Source organism: Protopterus annectens, chromosome 2.part0, assembly GCF_019279795.1.
Source record: "Protopterus annectens isolate FY-2018-M chromosome 2.part0, PAN1.0, whole genome shotgun sequence".
Lineage (NCBI taxonomy): Eukaryota > Metazoa > Chordata > Ceratodontiformes > Protopteridae > Protopterus > Protopterus annectens.
The window spans coordinates 1,125,254,513-1,125,272,803 of record NC_056728.1 but is presented as its reverse complement, the minus strand read 5'-3'; the positions used below and the strand labels follow the sequence as shown (position 1 = coordinate 1,125,272,803).

General features: G+C 38.5%; 1 protein-coding gene across 1 annotated transcript in view; it reads right to left on the bottom strand.

The window, feature by feature from the left end:
• The window catches only part of LOC122793370 (microsomal triglyceride transfer protein), a 704,416-nt gene that overhangs the window by 503,251 nt on the left and 182,874 nt on the right, over positions 1-18,291 (bottom strand). The gene's annotated exons all lie outside the window — the stretch shown is intronic.

Sequence of the window (18,291 nt, the reverse complement as noted above, 5' to 3'; positions counted from 1 at the left end):
TATAAACAGATGAAACAAAGCTTCGTGTGAAAGGGCTTATATCTGTACCCCTTTATTTCTTAGTTGCATACCAATGTTTTTCATATCTGGCACCAAAATGTTCTTTCCCATTAACAGCTCCTCTGAACATCCTTCAACCACATAATGGGAAGAATGAGAAGGGTTAAGCCTGATGACACGTCAGAGACCTACACTGGCAATGCCTGGCTATTGAAACAAATATGAATAAACAATAACTGTGAAGCCTAGAAATCAATTATGCATCACAAAAGGTTACAGTGGAGAATGGTGATCCATAATGATTTGGATGGCACTCTTAAAAAGTTTAACCACTGCATATAATACAGCCACAGATAATGTATTTTTCCTTTGCATAACTAAGTGTTCCCATCATTCTTTTTTACATAGTGGGTTCTTTTGTAGGACTGAAATCCTGTCCATGTGTGTTTTTAGAAATAAACTCATATCATCCTGTCATAAATAGCTGATGGACTGCTTACTGTTGACATTGTAAGGTCCAAGCAATAACAGTGAACAGGCATCAGAAATAAGTCCATGTTAGTCTTTTCCTTAATCAGCTATCATCATTAATGGAAACAATTGATTAAGATCCTTAATCAGCTATCATCATTAATAGAAACAATTGATTAACATCCTTAATCAGCTATCATCATTAATGGAAACAATTGATTAAGATCCTTAATCAGCTATCATCATTAATGGAAACAATTGATTAAGATCCTTAATCAGCTATCATCATTAATAGAAACAATTGATTAAGATCCTTAATCAGCTATCATCATTAATGGAAACAATTGATTAAGATCTTTAATCAACTATCATCATTAATAGAAACAATTGATTAAGATCCTTAATCAGCTATCATCATTAATAGAAACAATTGATTAAGATCCTTAATCAGCTATCATTATTAATAGAAACAATTGATTACGATCCTTAATCAGCTATCATCATTAATAGAAACAATTGATTATGATCCTTAATCAGCTATCATCATTAATAGAAACAAGATCCTTAATCAGCTATCATCATTAATAGAAACAATTGATTACGATCCTTAATCATCTGTCATCATTAATAGAAACAATTGATTAAGATCCTTAATCAGCTATCATCAATAATATAAACAATTGATTAAGATCCTTAATCAGCTATCATCATTAATACAAACAATTGATTAAGAAACAGTTGGAAAGCTGTAGAGTTCCTTGGGTCTGAAATCTACAGTTTGAACATGGCTGACATACAGTTTACATATAGGTAATAAGATGGAGCCCCATAGGGTCAAAAAAGATGATCTTTGGCTTTAGAAACAACACATGTATTTGCATAAAGTACAAATAATTGCAGAACTGTCATTCAGCATTCATTGTTAAATTTTTAGATTAAATTAAGTAATCTGATGCATGTAGAGTTAAAATCTAGAAGAAGTGTATTTTAGATGCAAAGAAACTTAGAAACAGAAAAAACTAAATATCTACTTGGAGCGATGTGAGAGCAGACCTTCAATAAGTAGTAAATAGATTAACTGATGTTTAGATAGTAAGTGTAGCACAAAGGTCATTAAGATGAAGTCCGCTTAAGAAAATAAAGACAAAGGAAAGTATTACTTGGGATCTTTATGAACATATGTTTAAACCCACGGCTGGCCTTAGGTCACTTGGACTAATTTGGCCCAGTAGACCCCTGCTCCTTTGGGAGCCCTGCATTAGAATATGATGAGGTCATTATGCCTTACATGACCCAGAGATCTGACAGAGAGACATAAAAGCAAAGTGCAATGTAGTTTCCTATTGTAGCCTTGCTCCCACAACAGCTACGAGTCTCATTAGTGGAGTGGACAACATTTCCTGTCATGCATTACACACTGGCTAGTCCTGAATTATTAGTAACTGTAGCCTCACGCCTCTTTTATGGCACACAGTGCTAGCTGCACATGCTCTAAGAGTAGTCCATAGTTCTTTGCTGAGCTCTCTACAGGGTTTTCAACCCAAACCTTGTTAGGGTAACCATCTTGTTTTGTACACTGCTCCAACTATGGTCACAAAAGATCAGCATGGGCTTAATCTGAAGACTGTTAGAGAGGTTCTGTTTTGTTTTGCTTCTCTTACTGACATGTAGTTTATGAATGGTAGCTAATGAATACAGTTACAAGAAATAACTGTAGAATAGTCAGTCTCAGAAGGCATGCAACTCCAGAAAAGTACCTCTCAACCAGGATTGCAAGTCACTTGCAATATCAGCATGAACGCCACTGATAAAGAAACAAACAAATGACAATAAGTCCATAGATATGAAGGTGATTGATGTACTCAGATGTTATATTGAGCTTACTTTAGAAAACAACTTTATATACTTTGATGAGATTATATATAAACAAAAGACCAGGGTAGCTATGGGTTCTAGTTGAGTCTCACAGTTTTCAAATATAGTAATTGCTTATTGGGAGCACTGTTATGTATTTAATTTAAGATGCAAAGGGGCACAGACCCTATATGGCTGCTACCTTGATGATCTGGTCATCTTTTGGAATGACGCTGATGAAAAATTAATGCAAAATTTTGAGTAAATCAATTCTACTACTTAGTTTTTAAGATGTACTATGAACTATTCAACTACCACTCTGAATTATTTGGATGTCCAAATTACTAAGGATGTTGCTAATAAGAGATTTGTTTTGAATATTTACTGAAAGCCCACTTACTTGAATACTTTATTACATTTTGAAAGTTGTCACCCCTGGCATCAACAGAAAGCCATGGTAAAAGGGCAGTTGGTTAGGTTATGTTGAATGACTTTGGATCCTTTTTTATTTCAAGAAGAAACTAATAAGCTCTGGTGCCTGCCTTGAAGACTTTCTTGGTAACATTTCCATAGAGGTTAACATAGAAACAGAGAATGGGTTGTATTTTCCTCTCTTAGGAGAATCAGCAGCCCTCTCTAAGGTAGGCCCGAAAAGCAGTAAATAAAACAAATGTCTATAACCATAGCTTAATACTCACTTACAATAGGGACAGTGAGGCATCTCTCATATAGTAAGAAGGAATTGGAAATAGTTCGAAATAGGATGGATGAATCAAGAGGCAGTTGACAGCAATCCCTGCATAGTGTTTAGGAGGGATTGGTGTTTTAAAAACTATATTGAATGAAGGGAGATACAAGCAATACCTGTTCACAACTTAGTGTTACCAGGAAGGGAACTTTTAGATACAGTAGATGTCCCCAGTGACCCCTTATATTAGAAAGTAATGGTATTAAGGTAAAATGTTATGACTATGTTAAATCAGATGCTTATGTTAACTCTAATTCCAAGGGAGTTATAAACATTGCTATGTCAGATATGTTTTAAATTTTATGTAGGGAAAACTGACAGATTTTTCAACGAGAGGATATACGAACATATGTATGCTGTCAAAAAAAAACACATTCAGACAATTGCCCTTTGGAAACATATCCGCAGAATGGAGGACATATTTAAGTTCCTCAGGTTAGACACTGCAGGACCAGATTTAAGGGGTGGACTGTGGAAATATAAGCTTGAAGTGAAAGAGCTATTCTGGCAGATCAGATTATTTACCACTGGACTTAATGGTCTTAATGATCCTGACTCTGTTTTACCCATCTTAAAATTGAAATCTATAGGTTATGGTGTGTAATTCATTGTATTTGTGTATTTAATGTATTTTTCATTTTAAATATTGAATTGAGAAGTGGTTGTTGCGCTACAAATAATATTGGTGTGGGTTTATATTTTCTTACATATTAAAGTTCATTTTATATTTTACTTGTAATTATATGGCACTGTCACTTTAAATGTTTGATAAGTTCAATGAAGTTCAGCACTTCCTGTTTTAAGTTTATTAAAGGAAGTGATGTTTTGTCCAGCTTTTTTTTAAATCTATCTCTGATGAAGTCTTGTTAAAATTTATTGGGGCAAAAGCGCTTAGAATTTTTTATTAAATGGTTGTTTAATTTTAGTTGTACCATTTTTCTTTCCTGAGTTCCAGACATTTGTTTCTTTATCACTGGTGTTTATGCTGATATTGTGAGCAGCAAGATGCAGTCCTGGTTCCTGGAGTTGTGGTTCGTGGCTCTTTGTATAATTTGTTTCTCAGTAGGCATGCAGACAAATGCAAAGTGAATCACATCAATAGTATTGATCTCCCTAGTAGATTCTGTGCTGTGAGGCAACTTCTGATCAGTAAGACTTGTGACAGACCAGTCCAGCTACAGTCACAGAGAGAAGCAAAACAGTCCCAGAAAAGTGAAACATGAGGTGTGTGCATACTGAGTGGTGGGAGGCAGAGGTGGACAGAAACATGTTTCGCTTGGCTGAAACTAGAAGAACAATAACAGAAAGAGTTTGATTCCTATATTTACTACAGGGGTATCCCAGTTTCAGAGTATAGGGGCCCAAGAGAAACGTGCAGCTAGAAAATGAACTAAACTGGAGGGAAATTTTGGGGAAACTGTATCATAACAACCTGAACAAACTATGGGGTCTTTCATGTTCTCTGTAGAGCCACCTATTTCATTAAGGCATTCTCATTTCTTCTCATGGGCCAAAACATGATGATTAGTGACCACTCTACTTTATTCTTGTGCAAAATCTGTACTGTTACACTTGTGACCCTGGATAAGGCTGGAACAACTCTGTATATATTAGTCCAGTACCCAGTTTAAGAAATAAATAAATAAAAATACATTTTCAGAACCAGTTTTAAGTGGAGTGGTATGTGAGCAATGTCATTTCTAAGGAGAGGCCGGAGATTATTATTATTATCATTGCTGAGCATTCTGAGGAAAGTGTAAGCGTTTTATGTGGTTTTGTAGAAAGACATTGACAGTAACAAGGCATGACAATTAAATTTGTAAGGAACTCTACTCATGGGCATGGAAAGCAGGAGCTGAGGACTGTGATGCATCATAAGATTCACCAGATTCAAGTTTCAAAATGAGCCTGCTTCTTAACAGGAAGGTCTGCCTGCTTTTGTTTGCACCCCCTCCCACAGATACAGAAGTTTGTAGAGTTCTTAGATTACAAAGATATTTATTCTATTTATTTATTTTTTTAATGATTTTAACCAGTGCAGAACCCTGCTCTAGCAAGATCATTACCAGGCTCAGCACAGTTAAAAACAACCAAAGAAATAATATACAAGATATGTCAGGATAAGCTGTAGCATAAATGAACACAGTTGTAAGTAGACATGATACAATAATTTAGTCATTAAAATCAGTAAAAAGTAATTGTACACTGTCATAACATCATATAGTATGTTTATGTGGAGAGAATGATATACAAATACTAAAGCATTTACACAATGTACAAATTAGGGGCATTTGATGTGAAGGCAAATAAGAAATGAGACAAATGTTGGGGAGGAAGGGAAAGGAGAGTGACAAAAACAGAAAACAGTGAGGGGGACCCGGGGGGGTATGCAGCTACTTCCCACCCTAGTTAAGGAGATTTAGACAGAACTACAGGAATTTGGGGACATGTTTACTGGTAAGCCAGAGTGCACCCACCTGATGAAGCATCACATGTAGACACATCACCCCTTACAGTGTGACTGAGAAAGAAACAGAGGATATGTTGCTTCTGGAGATAATCCAGTTGTCCAATAGTTAATTTCTGTTTTAGTAAGTCTTATGACAAACAATAAGGTAATAAATAAACATTTTATTTTATTTTAATACACATTAGTTGCACACATTTCTATTACCTAAACTGAAATAGTCTTAAGTTCAAGAAGTCAGCAAGTGAAGGTTGAGATGGGGTGGTTGATTGGTAGTTAGCTGAGGGGCCCCAACAAAATGGTCCAAATTGGGCCCCACAATTGCTAAGGTTTATCCTGTTTAAACCAATATTAAAATAATATATGTGCAATACAAGCTGAGACAAAATCTGAAGTCTACTAAGGGGGACTAGTTTCATGACAGACTCTGAGCACTAGCATGCTAATCAAATGACTTACAGTCATATACCCATCAGAAGTATTTACAAAATGAATATTACAAGCAAAATAATAATCTATGGGTAGAAGGTGAAAATGGCATTAAGGTGACACCCCTTAGCATTCTGAGTCACAACTGTAGATCAGTTTCAAGTGAAGGTAAAATTAGGTCATGGATGTAGTTGTACTGAAGGGAAAACTGTAATGAAGGAAATAATAAGTGACATACTGGTTATGGTAATATACTGGTTATGGTAATATACTGGTTATGGTAATATGAACTGTTTTTCAATTAAGGGTTACACTAAAATGCTGAATGGCAGATCTGCAAATAACTGTAGTTATGAAAATATATGAGCAGTTTCCAGAGACAAGCATGAGATTTTTTTGACGCCATAAGTCTGCATTATTTTTAGGTAAATGTGTAAGAATAATGGCATGATCACAAAGCCATTTTCTTTTGTCACATTTCACAGTTGATGGCCATTTGTGATAACTGCAAAAAGGAGTAATAGTGGGAAGGGACAACAAAAATCTTTTGTAAGCAGAGCTGTTATTTGAAAGAATGTTTGCTTCAAGTTAAAGGAATATTCTTTTAGTGATATGTCAAGTAAGGCACTGTGTTTGAGAGTGTAAATTAATACTTGAGTGTTTCTGTCTTTTGGCCACAGCAGAACTCCTGTCCGCTAATGATTGGCAGTGGATTTTTACGGTGCTGAGTTGCCAGCCCGACGCCCAACCTTCAAAGAAGGCACGCCCATTGACGCATGCACCTACCTGCATGTCTTTAATGTCACTCAACCATGGGGAGGACATGCAGACTCCACACAGAAGGCGCTCCAGCCGAAAATCGAATGGGAGAACATCTTGCTGTGAGGTGACAACGCTAACCGCTGCGCCACCAACTTCAGTGTCTATGTAATACATGTAAACATATAAAACCTTTACATGGTGTCCAATATTTCTTCATTTACTCTTAGTGTGTATGCCCCTGACAAAGCAGCATGAACAACAGTCTCTGCCATCCCACACCATAAAGGTGGCAGAGCATTTCTGCTGAAACATGTGAATGATCTTAAGGATAATTATATTCATGACATCATCATTCTCTTTCGGCTTTTCCCGTTAGGGGTCGCCACAGCGGATCATCTCTTTCCATTTCTTCCTATCCTCTGCATCTTGCTCTGTCACACCAACCGCCTGCATGTCCTCTCTCACCACGTCCATAAACCTTATCTTAGGCCTTCCTCTATTCCTCTTACCTGGCAGCTCCATCCTTAGCATCTTTTTCCCAATATACCCATCATCCCTCCTCAGCACATGTCCAAACCAACGCAATCTCGTCTCTCTTGCTTTGTCTCCAAACTGTCCAACATGAGCTGACCCTCTAATATACCGATTCCTAATCCTATCCATCCTAGTCACACCGATTGCAAATCTTAACATCTTTAACTCTGCCACATCCAGCTCTGACTCCTGCCTTTTTGTCAATGCCACTGTCTCCAACCCATATAACATAGCTGGTCTCACTACACTCTTGTAGACCTTCCCTTTCACTCTTACGGATACCCGTCTGTCACAAATCACTCCTGACACTCTTCTCCACCCATTCCACCCTGCCTGTACTCTCTTCTTCACCTCTCTTCCACATTCACCATTACTCTGAACTGTTGATCCCAAGTACTTAAACTCGTCCACCTTTACCAACTCTACTCCCTGCATCCTCACCATTCCTCTACCCTCCCTCTCATTTACACACATATATTCTGTCTTAGCCCTGCTGACCCTCATTCCTCTGCTCTCTAGAGCATATCTCCACCTCTCCAGAGTCTCCTCAACCTGATTCCTACTCTCACTACAGATCACAATGTCATCTGCAAACATCATAGTCCACGGGCCTCCTGTCTGATCTCATCTGTCAACCTGTCCATCACCACTGCAAATAAGAAAGGACTCAGAGCTGATCCTTGATGTAATCCCACCTCCACCTTAAACGGATCTGTCACTCCCACTGCAGTCCTCACCACTGTCACACTACCCTCGTACATATCCTGTACCACTCTTACGTACTTCTCTGCCACTCCTGACTTCCTCATACAATACCACAACTCTTCTCTAGGCACCCTGTCATATGCTTTCTCCAAGTCTACAAAGACGCAATGCAACTCCTTCTGACCTTCTCTGTATTTCTCCATCAACACTCTCAGAGCAAACATTGCATCTGTAGTGCTCTTTCCTGGCATGAAACCATACTGCTGATCACTAATCATCACCTCCCTTCTTAACCTTGCTTCCACTACTCTTTCCCATAACTTCAAGCTGTGACTAATCAGTTTTATCCCTCTGTAGTTACTGCAGCTCTGCACATCACCCTTATTCTTAAAGATAGGTACCAAAACACTTTTTCTCCACTCCTCAGGCATCCTCTGACTTTCCAAAATTTCATTAAACAATCTAGTTAGAAATTCCACTGCCATTTCTCCTAAGCACCTCCATGCTTCCATTGGTATGTCATCTGGGCCAACAGCCTTTCCATTCTTCATCCTCTTCATAGCTGCCCTTACTTCCTCCTTGCTAATCTGTTTCACTTCCTGATTCACTATCCCCACATCATCCAACCTTCTCTCTCTCTCATATTATATTCATGACATCATTTTTATTAAAAACAGCCATGTGCACTGATATGTTGATGGACTCACAATCTGGTCCCGAAAATATGTGTGTGAACACCAAAGTTTCAACCAGTTCATAGGTTCATAGGTATATATATTAGACTAATGACCACTAGGGTCTTTATAAGCCTAGCCAAGTTTCCCAACTGTATCTTGCAAGTGTTTGTGTCTTGGAGGTTATTTTAAGGGGAATGTGTTAGCCAGGACATGATTTACAGGTTGCATCTGTCCATTAGAGACATAGGTCTAGACCTGGGGTGTATTTCCGATTTCTCATCTACTGGGCCAAGGTTTCTATTGAATGGGGTTACAGAAGAGCTCTGCTTCACTTGGATGGGAAATCTGTTCCAGAGAAAGGGGAATTCTCTGGGACACATACCTGTCCACCCAACATGTCCCACTTATGTTGCAAACAAAGATTAAATTCCTAGACCGAACAATTCTGATGCAATTCACTTTGCAGATGTGAAAAAGGTACATCAGAGTGGTATCCAGGAATATCTTGTATGCAAGGCATAGATCACCCCTCAACAGTCTGAAGGAAACAGAGTATAGAGATTGGGATTTGAGGCTATCTGCACAGCATATGCTGCTTACATCTTGTACACTTTTTGTAAGGAACCTCTGTGGATCTCCCAGTTGTTGCATGTGCCTGGTCAGGTACATATTGAAGGGAGCATTTTACTCAATGACTGGCCTGATTAAAACTCAGTAGAGTGGAACAATGACTTCCTTGGACCTACATGGAATGTCCTTGCTTATATGTTGAGCAACAAAGAATGCTTTCCTTACTACCTCAGACACATGGTCAAAAGCCAGGTTATTATCTACATACATACCCAAATCCTTGACTACTGGTTTTACTCTTAGGGGTGTGTTATTGATGCGGTAATTTCCTAGGGTGGCTGACTTCCCAAAGGGTAATATTACATGATTATTGGCATTGAGTTTTAAGCCATGGTTTTGGCACCAGTCATTTGTCTGTGTTACGCTTTGCTGTAGGATGACAGTGCCTTATGGGAGATTCTATGACTGCTCTTAGTCTGCCACTGATCAGCCAGGGACCCTTGACATTGAAGAAGATCTAATATTGTTATGTTTATTAACAGATTTTGTATACTCTGCAGTTCATCACTTGGTGAATTTTTATTCCATGGGCAGAGAAGGACTATACAAAAGGGTCTGAGGTCTCAGACTTTACTTACTTAACTTTACTCAAATAAAAGTGACTACACCAAGTAAAAAAAAATCTGGCAATGAAACAATGCCACTTTATGTCTCCCTGTGTGTTTTTCAACTTGGATAGAACTGGTTACTGCCACTAGAACTGCAGTTACAGTCTTCTTAATATAAAAACATACTTCAGTTAGCCGAAAGTAGAAAGGTACTAGAAAAAAATCAAACAAGCTACAACAAGTAATTCTCACTTCAAGCCTTCGTGTGTTGTTCCCAACTCGAATAGACCAGGCTACCTTTCTACTGCCACTAGAATTGCAGTTCCGGTCTCTTAATGTAAAACACACCTCAGTAAGACAAAAGTGAAAAGGTACCAGAAACAAATCAAACAATTAGTTATAACAAGTAATTTTCACTTTAAGACTCTGTGTGTGTTCCCCAAGTTGGACAAATCAGGCTATCTTTTATCACTATAATTTGAGTCCAAGGTTTCTTTATGTAAAAACACACATTAGTTAGCCAAAACTGAAAAAGTGCAAGAAACAAATCAAATAACTAGCTACAAGTAATTACAAGGTGATTCAAAGGCAGACAAGCCAATAATGAGGAACACGCTTTAGGGTAATTTCAAAGCATATTAACAGTCTAAGGAGAGGGCTTTCCCAGATTTATCTGTCAATGCCCAGTAAGATGAGCAGAGCATATAAGACTGGGAGGAGCTTCTGAGGGCAGGTATACAGGAGGTGTGTCTGGGAGGAGCTGAAAAGGCCAGATATGCAGTAAGAGTGGGCAGCTCAAATTTAAATGGTAAGATAAGTGCAGTAGTTTAAATGTACTTCTCTGAATGGAAAATAGAGTTCAAATGCTTTGTTTGGTACCACAAGCTGTAGAAACAACTCCCACATCTGGCCCAAGATGGCTAATTGTTTTAAATTTGAAAACTGACATAAACATAGTAATTTGATGAGCAATGCTAATAATCCACTTAAGAGCTCAGAAAAGTAACAAAGGAAACTATAAAACCCAAATCAATGTTTAGCTATAGCATCAGATTCAGAGAAGAGAGTGTAAAAATGCAAAAAATGAGTCAACCCAAAAATAAATTTAAATACCTAGGCACGGCACAGAAATGACTTGAAAAACACTTCAAACTATAGAATGCATTCAATTAGATTTGACTTCAGATTCAGAACAAATACAAAAAGGAACCACACAAAAATGATTTAAATAGTAAGTACTGCAGTAGATAAAATGCACTTCCCTGGATACAAAATGTAGAGTATATTGTTTGCACATTAGGTAATGAATATACTAAGGAATCCACTACCATTTTATTTGTCATGATGTACATCCACTGACAGAATGGTTTTAAGCAGATTATGTGGTCTTTTTGAATATTTGTAAATGTTATCTAAATTGAATCAAGGAATATCCCAGACAAGCTCACAAAAAAGATTATATCTAAAGAAAACAAAAGTTTCAATCGACATCCAAAAGTGTGTTTTTCCATAAACCATGCATGGGCTGTGTATGTGACATAACCATTTCTGAGATCTCTGTAACAAAAAGCAAGTGCAAACAGGCACAGTAGCTCTATGTGCTGAATGTACCTTTTTTTTTGTTAACTGTGTACTTGACCATAGAAGATGATTCCTCAGCTTAAGACGCCTAGCGATGTATAGCTGAAGGGCTTTTCTGCTTAGTGAAATTATGCATAGCCACTTAGCAGGTTAATCTTGGATCTTAATAAAAAATAAGGAAGTGTACATCATAAGTATATATATATATATATATATATATATATATATATATATATATATATATATATATATATATATATAGTTTTGTTTTTCCATAGGATCATAGGAGGTTATTAGGCTATTGGCCCTAAGGTCTTTAAAAGCCTAGCCATGTTATACCCTTGTTCCCTTGCATACCAAAATTTATAGTCTATATTTGCAATGCAAATCTAAGAACAGCACCAGTTGCAGATATAAAATCAGCATCAGCTCCCCCTGTCCAAGAGGGACATAGGTGAAATCCCTGGGGTAAATTTACAGTTTCCCATCCAGTGTCCAAGTTACACTTAAATAGGGTCATGGAGGGGCTCTGTTTTACATTAATTGGGAGTTTGTTCCAGAGAAGTGCCAGCATGTCCTGTTATTGTTGCAGGCTAGGTTAAGGTATATAGAGCAAGTGACTCTTGTCTCATTTGATTTGTGGATGTGCAGCATTTCCATTAGGGCAAGGTTCTAAACTGCTCTGTAGTCCAGGCATAAGTCACTGCTAAGCAGACTATGCAAACTAGAGTACAGTGGCATGGCCTTCAGTCTGTCCATGAAGGTCATGTGCTGTAGGCCCTGAGTTTTCTTTGTGAGAAACGTCTGAGGTCTCTCCAGCTGCTGCAGATGTCTGGTAAGTTACATATAAAAGGGAGCATTGTACTCTATTATTGGTCTGATGATGGACAAGTACAGGGCAGTTATAACTTCCTTAACTTTAGATGCTACCCTCTTACTTATAAGATGAGCAACATACAAGGCCTTCCTTACCACTGTGTATGCATGGTGATCAAACCTAAGGCTGATATCAACATGTGTTCCCAAATCTCTCACCACTGAGTTTGAACTTAGGGAATATTATTAATATTGTATTTTACAGGGACTTCTCCTTTGTCGAAGGGGATGATAATGTATTTTTTGCATTGACTTCATTGACTTTGTCCATGGCTCTGGCACCAGTCATTTATCAGTGTAAGCCCATTTTGTAGAATATTGACTTTGTTGGGGGTTTCTATGACTGCACCCAGTTTGCAGTCATCAGTGAACTTGGTAAGCCACAGGGCATCTATTTTCACCTGGATTTCTGAGAAATAGATTGCAAACAGTAGGGGGGCCCAGCACAGAACCCTTTGGGATACCACTGGTAACAGTTTTGCTGTCAGAGGTGGAATAGCAAACTTTTAATGTATGCATTCTGTCAGTGAGCCAGTTCACAGCACATCTAATGACATATGGGTCAATCCCCAGCTGGATGACTTTCTCAATGATTCCAGAGTGGGAACTGTGTCAAAAGCCTTGGCCAAGTTGAGATATGCAGTATGTACTGTTTTGCCTTCATATGGGGCTTTGATGACACTCTCAAAGAAGTCCACCAGGTTTAATAGGCATGGTCTGCCCTTGACAAAGCCAAACTGAGTCAGGTCAAGAGTTAATAGGTCTCCTATATCCATGTTGATGAGGTCCATGATGATTCTTTCCATGGCCTTAGAGATAAGGCTGGTCAGGCTTATGGGTCTATAGTTCCCATAGTCTGTTGAGCGACCTCTTTTATGCAAAGGGATTATGGTTGCTGTTTTCTACTCTGCTGGTACTAAAACACTAATTAGACTGAGGTTAAAGAGAGTGCTCAGTGGTTCCGCTAACTCCTGTTTAAGACCATTTTGTAAGCAGCCTGGGATGTTATCTGATCCTATAAAGGCTGTGCTTTTGACCTTGGAGAGTGCAGTTATGACCTGCTCTTTGGTGATATTGAGTAGAGTACTAGTGTTGGGTATACTTTGGGGTATGATTGGTAAAGACAAGGGGGTGAATTTCTCACCAAACTTGTCTGCTAGTAGGTTGGCAATGTCCTCAGGTTCAGTATGACTGGTACCAGCCACTACTAATTTGGCACAAAGCTAGGCCTACCCTTTTAGATTTTGACATAGCTAAAGAATGCCTTGTGATTATCCTTAGCTAGGGATGTTAATTTAGTTTCATAATTAGCCTTAGAGGACTTTACAAGATGTCTAATTTGTTTGTTCAAGTTATGGAGGGTGTTCTTCTTCTGCTGTGACCATTCTCTCTTATTCTCTGACAGCAGTTTCTTTCTCTTGTTGTATAACCTATTTATGCTAGATGTCCACCACAGTGGCTTGTTTTTTCATGACCACATTGTTTTGATCCATTCAGGTATGGCTGAGTCAATACATTTGTTTAGGACATTTGTGAACACCTTGTATAGGAGTCATTGCTGTCAGTGGTGGTAGGGGGGTTGAAACTATTTAAGCCATCACTTAAGAGGCTATAGTTTGCTTTGGAGAAAGTCTTCCACCTTTTTACTCCTGGGGGAGATGTCAGGTATGATTGTTACTTCGAATGCGACTAATTTAAAATTGGACTTTACCAGGGAGGATCCAACATATGCAGTGGTACAGCAATCTGCGATGTTGGTGAGTACTAGGTCAAAAACATTATAGCCCCTTGTGGAGATGCAGACTATCTGTTCCAGAGCATTTGCATTAACAATGTCCAGGAACCTTAATGCAAGTGTGTTTGTGCTCATATATGTTTCCCAGATGGAAGGATAGTTCAACTCACCTGATACCAGGGTGTTTCGCTGTATTGTGAGAGACTCAAGTAGGTCCAGGTAGGCAGTGTGGGTTTCGTGGTTCATGGTGGGGGCCCTGTAGCTAAAAATGAGGTGGAGGGGGGTCTTTTCTACAGTTAGTTGGACTTGGAGCAACTCTAGGGAGTCATACTGTTTAACCAGTCTTGAGGTGTATTTGTCTTTAATAAAGATTAATGCACCTCCTCCTTTGGTTCTGAACATGTGGAAGGCATTGTAACCTTGCATGGCCTGGGTACTCTCTGTGGCCTTGAACCATGTTTCTGTGACTGCACAGACATCTGTGTCTTCCAATGTAAGGAGTGCTTCCAGTGAATGCAATTTCTGATTTAGACTTCTAGCATTAAGCAGCATAACCTTGAGTGTGTGTCTGCAGCCTGTTTTTTTTTATTTTGTTTTTTATTTATTTGCATTTGTTAACCGGGTTGGTCCAGCTGGGTAAGAATTACCCTTTTTCAGTGGAGACCTGAGGGGAAAAGCCCCAAACAGACATACAAATACATACGAATAGAGACAAATTAACAATATTACAGAGGAAACAATATTATGGGTACAATGGATAAGAAAAACAAACAATGAAAGTTTGAGAATATGAGTAAGGTAGGCCATAGGCATGCATGCAAAAGATTTATGAAAAGGTGTTCTGAGCAAGATCTCTGAATTAAGTTAAAGTAGGCAAAGAAATGATGATTTAGGTGTGGAGTTAGTAGTGTGGGAGTTTCAGGTGGGAGCATGTGAAGGACATTCCCATTTGGAGGAGAGATGGGAGAGAAGCATGGATTTGAAATTGTTTTGGTTAGGTATATTACGTAGTGGTGTGGGGAGATTGTTCCATAGTTTGGCTATAGTGTGGGATAGTAGTAGTTTACCAGTTGGGTGGATGGGTTTGTGTACATGCAGGAGGTTTTAGCCTGTGGATCTCAGGGTACAGGTAGGTGTGTAGGGTGTTAGAGATTCAGCAAGAGAGGGGCATTCTGCTGGTTTAAAGATGAGTTTGTGGGCTGTTGTAAGTTGTAGGTATTTTAGGTGGTTGTGGAGTTCTAGCCAGTTTAGGGTGTATAGGGAGTGACAGTGATGGGAAGAGTTCTTAGAATTGGTTGCAAATTTGCAGATTTTGTTGTAACAGGCCTCAAGTTTAGCATGGAGTCCGAGTTGTAGGTTGGAGAATAGGGGAGCACCGTACAAGAGAGAGGGGAGAAGGAAGGTAGATGCAAGGGTATGACGGGAAGATGGAGTAAGGTAGTAGTTGTGTCTGTAGAGGAGGCCGATTTTCTGGTGGGTTTTTTTGATTGCTGAGAGGATGTGGGAGTCGAATTTTAGGTTTTCATCGATGGTAATGCCAAGCAGTTTGGTACTAGGAACAATTTCAAGAGGGGTGTTATTGTGGCTTTTGATGGAAAATTGGACTTTGTGGAACTGGGAAGTTTTAGTGGGAGTAAATATCATTAGCTTTGTTTTGTTGGCATTTAGGGCCAAGTGATGCAATTGCATCCATGATTCAATTTTGGAGAAGGCTGTTTGGGTATTAAGTAGAAGTTTGGAGGGGCAGGAGGCTGAGCAGATGATAGTGGAGTCATCTGCGTATTGGATGACTGAGGCTTCAGGGATAGAGAGGTGAAAGTTGTTAATGAATAAGTTGAAGAGCAGAGGGCCAAGTACTGATCCTTGGGGAACTCCTGTGGGTGTAGGTAAGAAAGGGGAGGTTGACTCTTTCCATTGTACAGCCTGCTGGCGCATGGAAAGGTAGCTGGAGAACCAGTCTAGGGTTGAGGGAGATAGATGCAAGTGTGAGAGCTGGATTGGGGAATTTTGTTCCTATGACACTGCCTTGCACTATGGGGAAGGCAAGTACCTTTGTCAGTAACCAAAAGCCAAGAGGTGACAGGTGAAACCTGTCTCCGGAAAAGCAGTGTGGTCTATCAGCCATATCATCCCAGGCTGATAAATACTGGATCCCCCTGGATTGACACTAGAAGCTAAGCCAATTGTTGAAGTCAACCATTTTTTTGTTTGTCTTGTGGTATCATCCTGAGTGAAGGTAGAATGCTGCTTAAGGTTAGGGACATACCTGCCTGGGACACAGTCTGAAAGCTCAGTTATGTCTCTCTTCATATAGTCCAGCGAAGTACATCTCAAGTAATTCTCTCCAACATGGACTATGACTGTTGTTGAGAGACTTATATGCATCTACTCTATGTTTTTGTATTCTTTTTCTTACCTTATTGGTACTTGCTCCCACAGTTACTGCATCCGCTTGGGTTTTATATGCATCTACTATGTGGTTTTGTTTTCCTTTTTCTACCTTACTGGTATTCACTCCCACAGTTACTGCATTAGACTGTGTCATATATGTTTCAAGTTAGTGAGTCACTACTCCTGAGGTTAATATAGCAAAGTTTTCTTATCAAGGTCAGTGTTGGAGAACATGCATATCTTATTCTATGCTGATGGTGTTATACAAGGGTTAGCACATGCTTATATCTAATGAAATCTGATTTGCTGTTTTCAGTATATTTTTAAATACCTCTGTGCTATACACATATCTGTCAACCTACAGGCATCAAATATAGGTACACAGGTTTCTGAGAAGTAAGTACATCTAGCCAAAACATCGAGGCACCTAATTAACATAAAATGTAAATACCAGACATTACATAACTTCCAGCTTCTAGTAGGATTATGGGATACTACTCAGAAGAATATGTTTAAAAACTGAGAGTGACAAAAATTATTCAGAAAATATCAGCATATTATCAAATACACTGTGTAAATTCTGAAGACATTAATAACCAGTACTGCAAAAATCTACCACACAGTCATTTATATTTTCTTTTGAAAGAGGTGTATGTAACATGTTGGCCCATGTTTTTTAAATTATTGGTACCACCAGTATGTTGGTCATAGAGTCTGGTTTCCTGCTAATTAAAAAGCTTTTAAATTACATGCAATTGAGGGGAGGCAGAAAATCACAGGAAGGAGAAAATCAAGCCTGAGAATAGGTAAGTACCTCTAAAACAGATAAAGTTGAGATATCTAGTTATACAAAACAAATCTTGCAGCCAGAAAAATGCTGTACTTTTGAAATTAAAATTTATTGTTAGCACTTTCTTCACCTTTCATTAAAGGAACTCCTTCAGAAATTTGTAATAGCTTAATTTACAATTTAAATAGTTCCAGGTTGATGACATCATGGACCTCCCATTATCCAAATTCAGCAAGTATATAAGTAAATCCATTCAGATTTCTTTGTGTATAAAAACGTTTTAAAACACAAACAAATTCTTCACTGATATTAATTACAACAAAAATGTCAAATATTAAATGCCCCCATAGAAAGGTTTATTACCTAGTTAATGATTTAAGTTTTAAAATACATTTCAGGGAACAAGAATTGTTCAACTCAGGGTAGGAAAAGGCATTTACTCTCAGTTGCCATAGCAACTCCCTCTCCTCAAGTCTTAAAGCCCAAGGCCCCCTCCTCGGATTCAGATCTATTTTCTCAATAACCATAAAAAGGAAAGTGTGGTTGGTGTGTTCCAAAATATGCTTGGACAAAGCATTGTTGTTGTCCTGTCTACTAATACTATACTGGTGCTTGTATAGCCTTTGTCTAAAGTGCTTCTCGGTCTTTCCTATGTAGAAAGAGGGGCACTGTTGACACCTAGCTAAGTATATAACACCTGTTGTCCCACAGTCAAATTTTCCTTCTAAGGAATATTTAATATTCCCTATAGTAAATGAGGAAGAAGTTTCTATATGTTTACAAGAACATCTTCAACATTTCTTCATCCCTTTGTTAGGAACATATGGGTTAATGTCTTTTTCAAGTAGTGTTTTTAGATTAGAGCCTTTTCTAAACATCACCCTAGGTCCTGGCCCTAACTTGCCCCTAGCCATAGTGCCTTGTTAATCATGACCCAATTTTTATTTATAACCTCTCTCAGGAGTTTGGCATCACTTCAAAAGGTCATTATAAAACTGATGTTGTAATCTAAATCATCCTTTCTATTAAAAAAGTGTTCTGCCAAGAACATTTGTTCGTCACCCCTTAAGGTTCCCTTATTTAAAATGGGCTT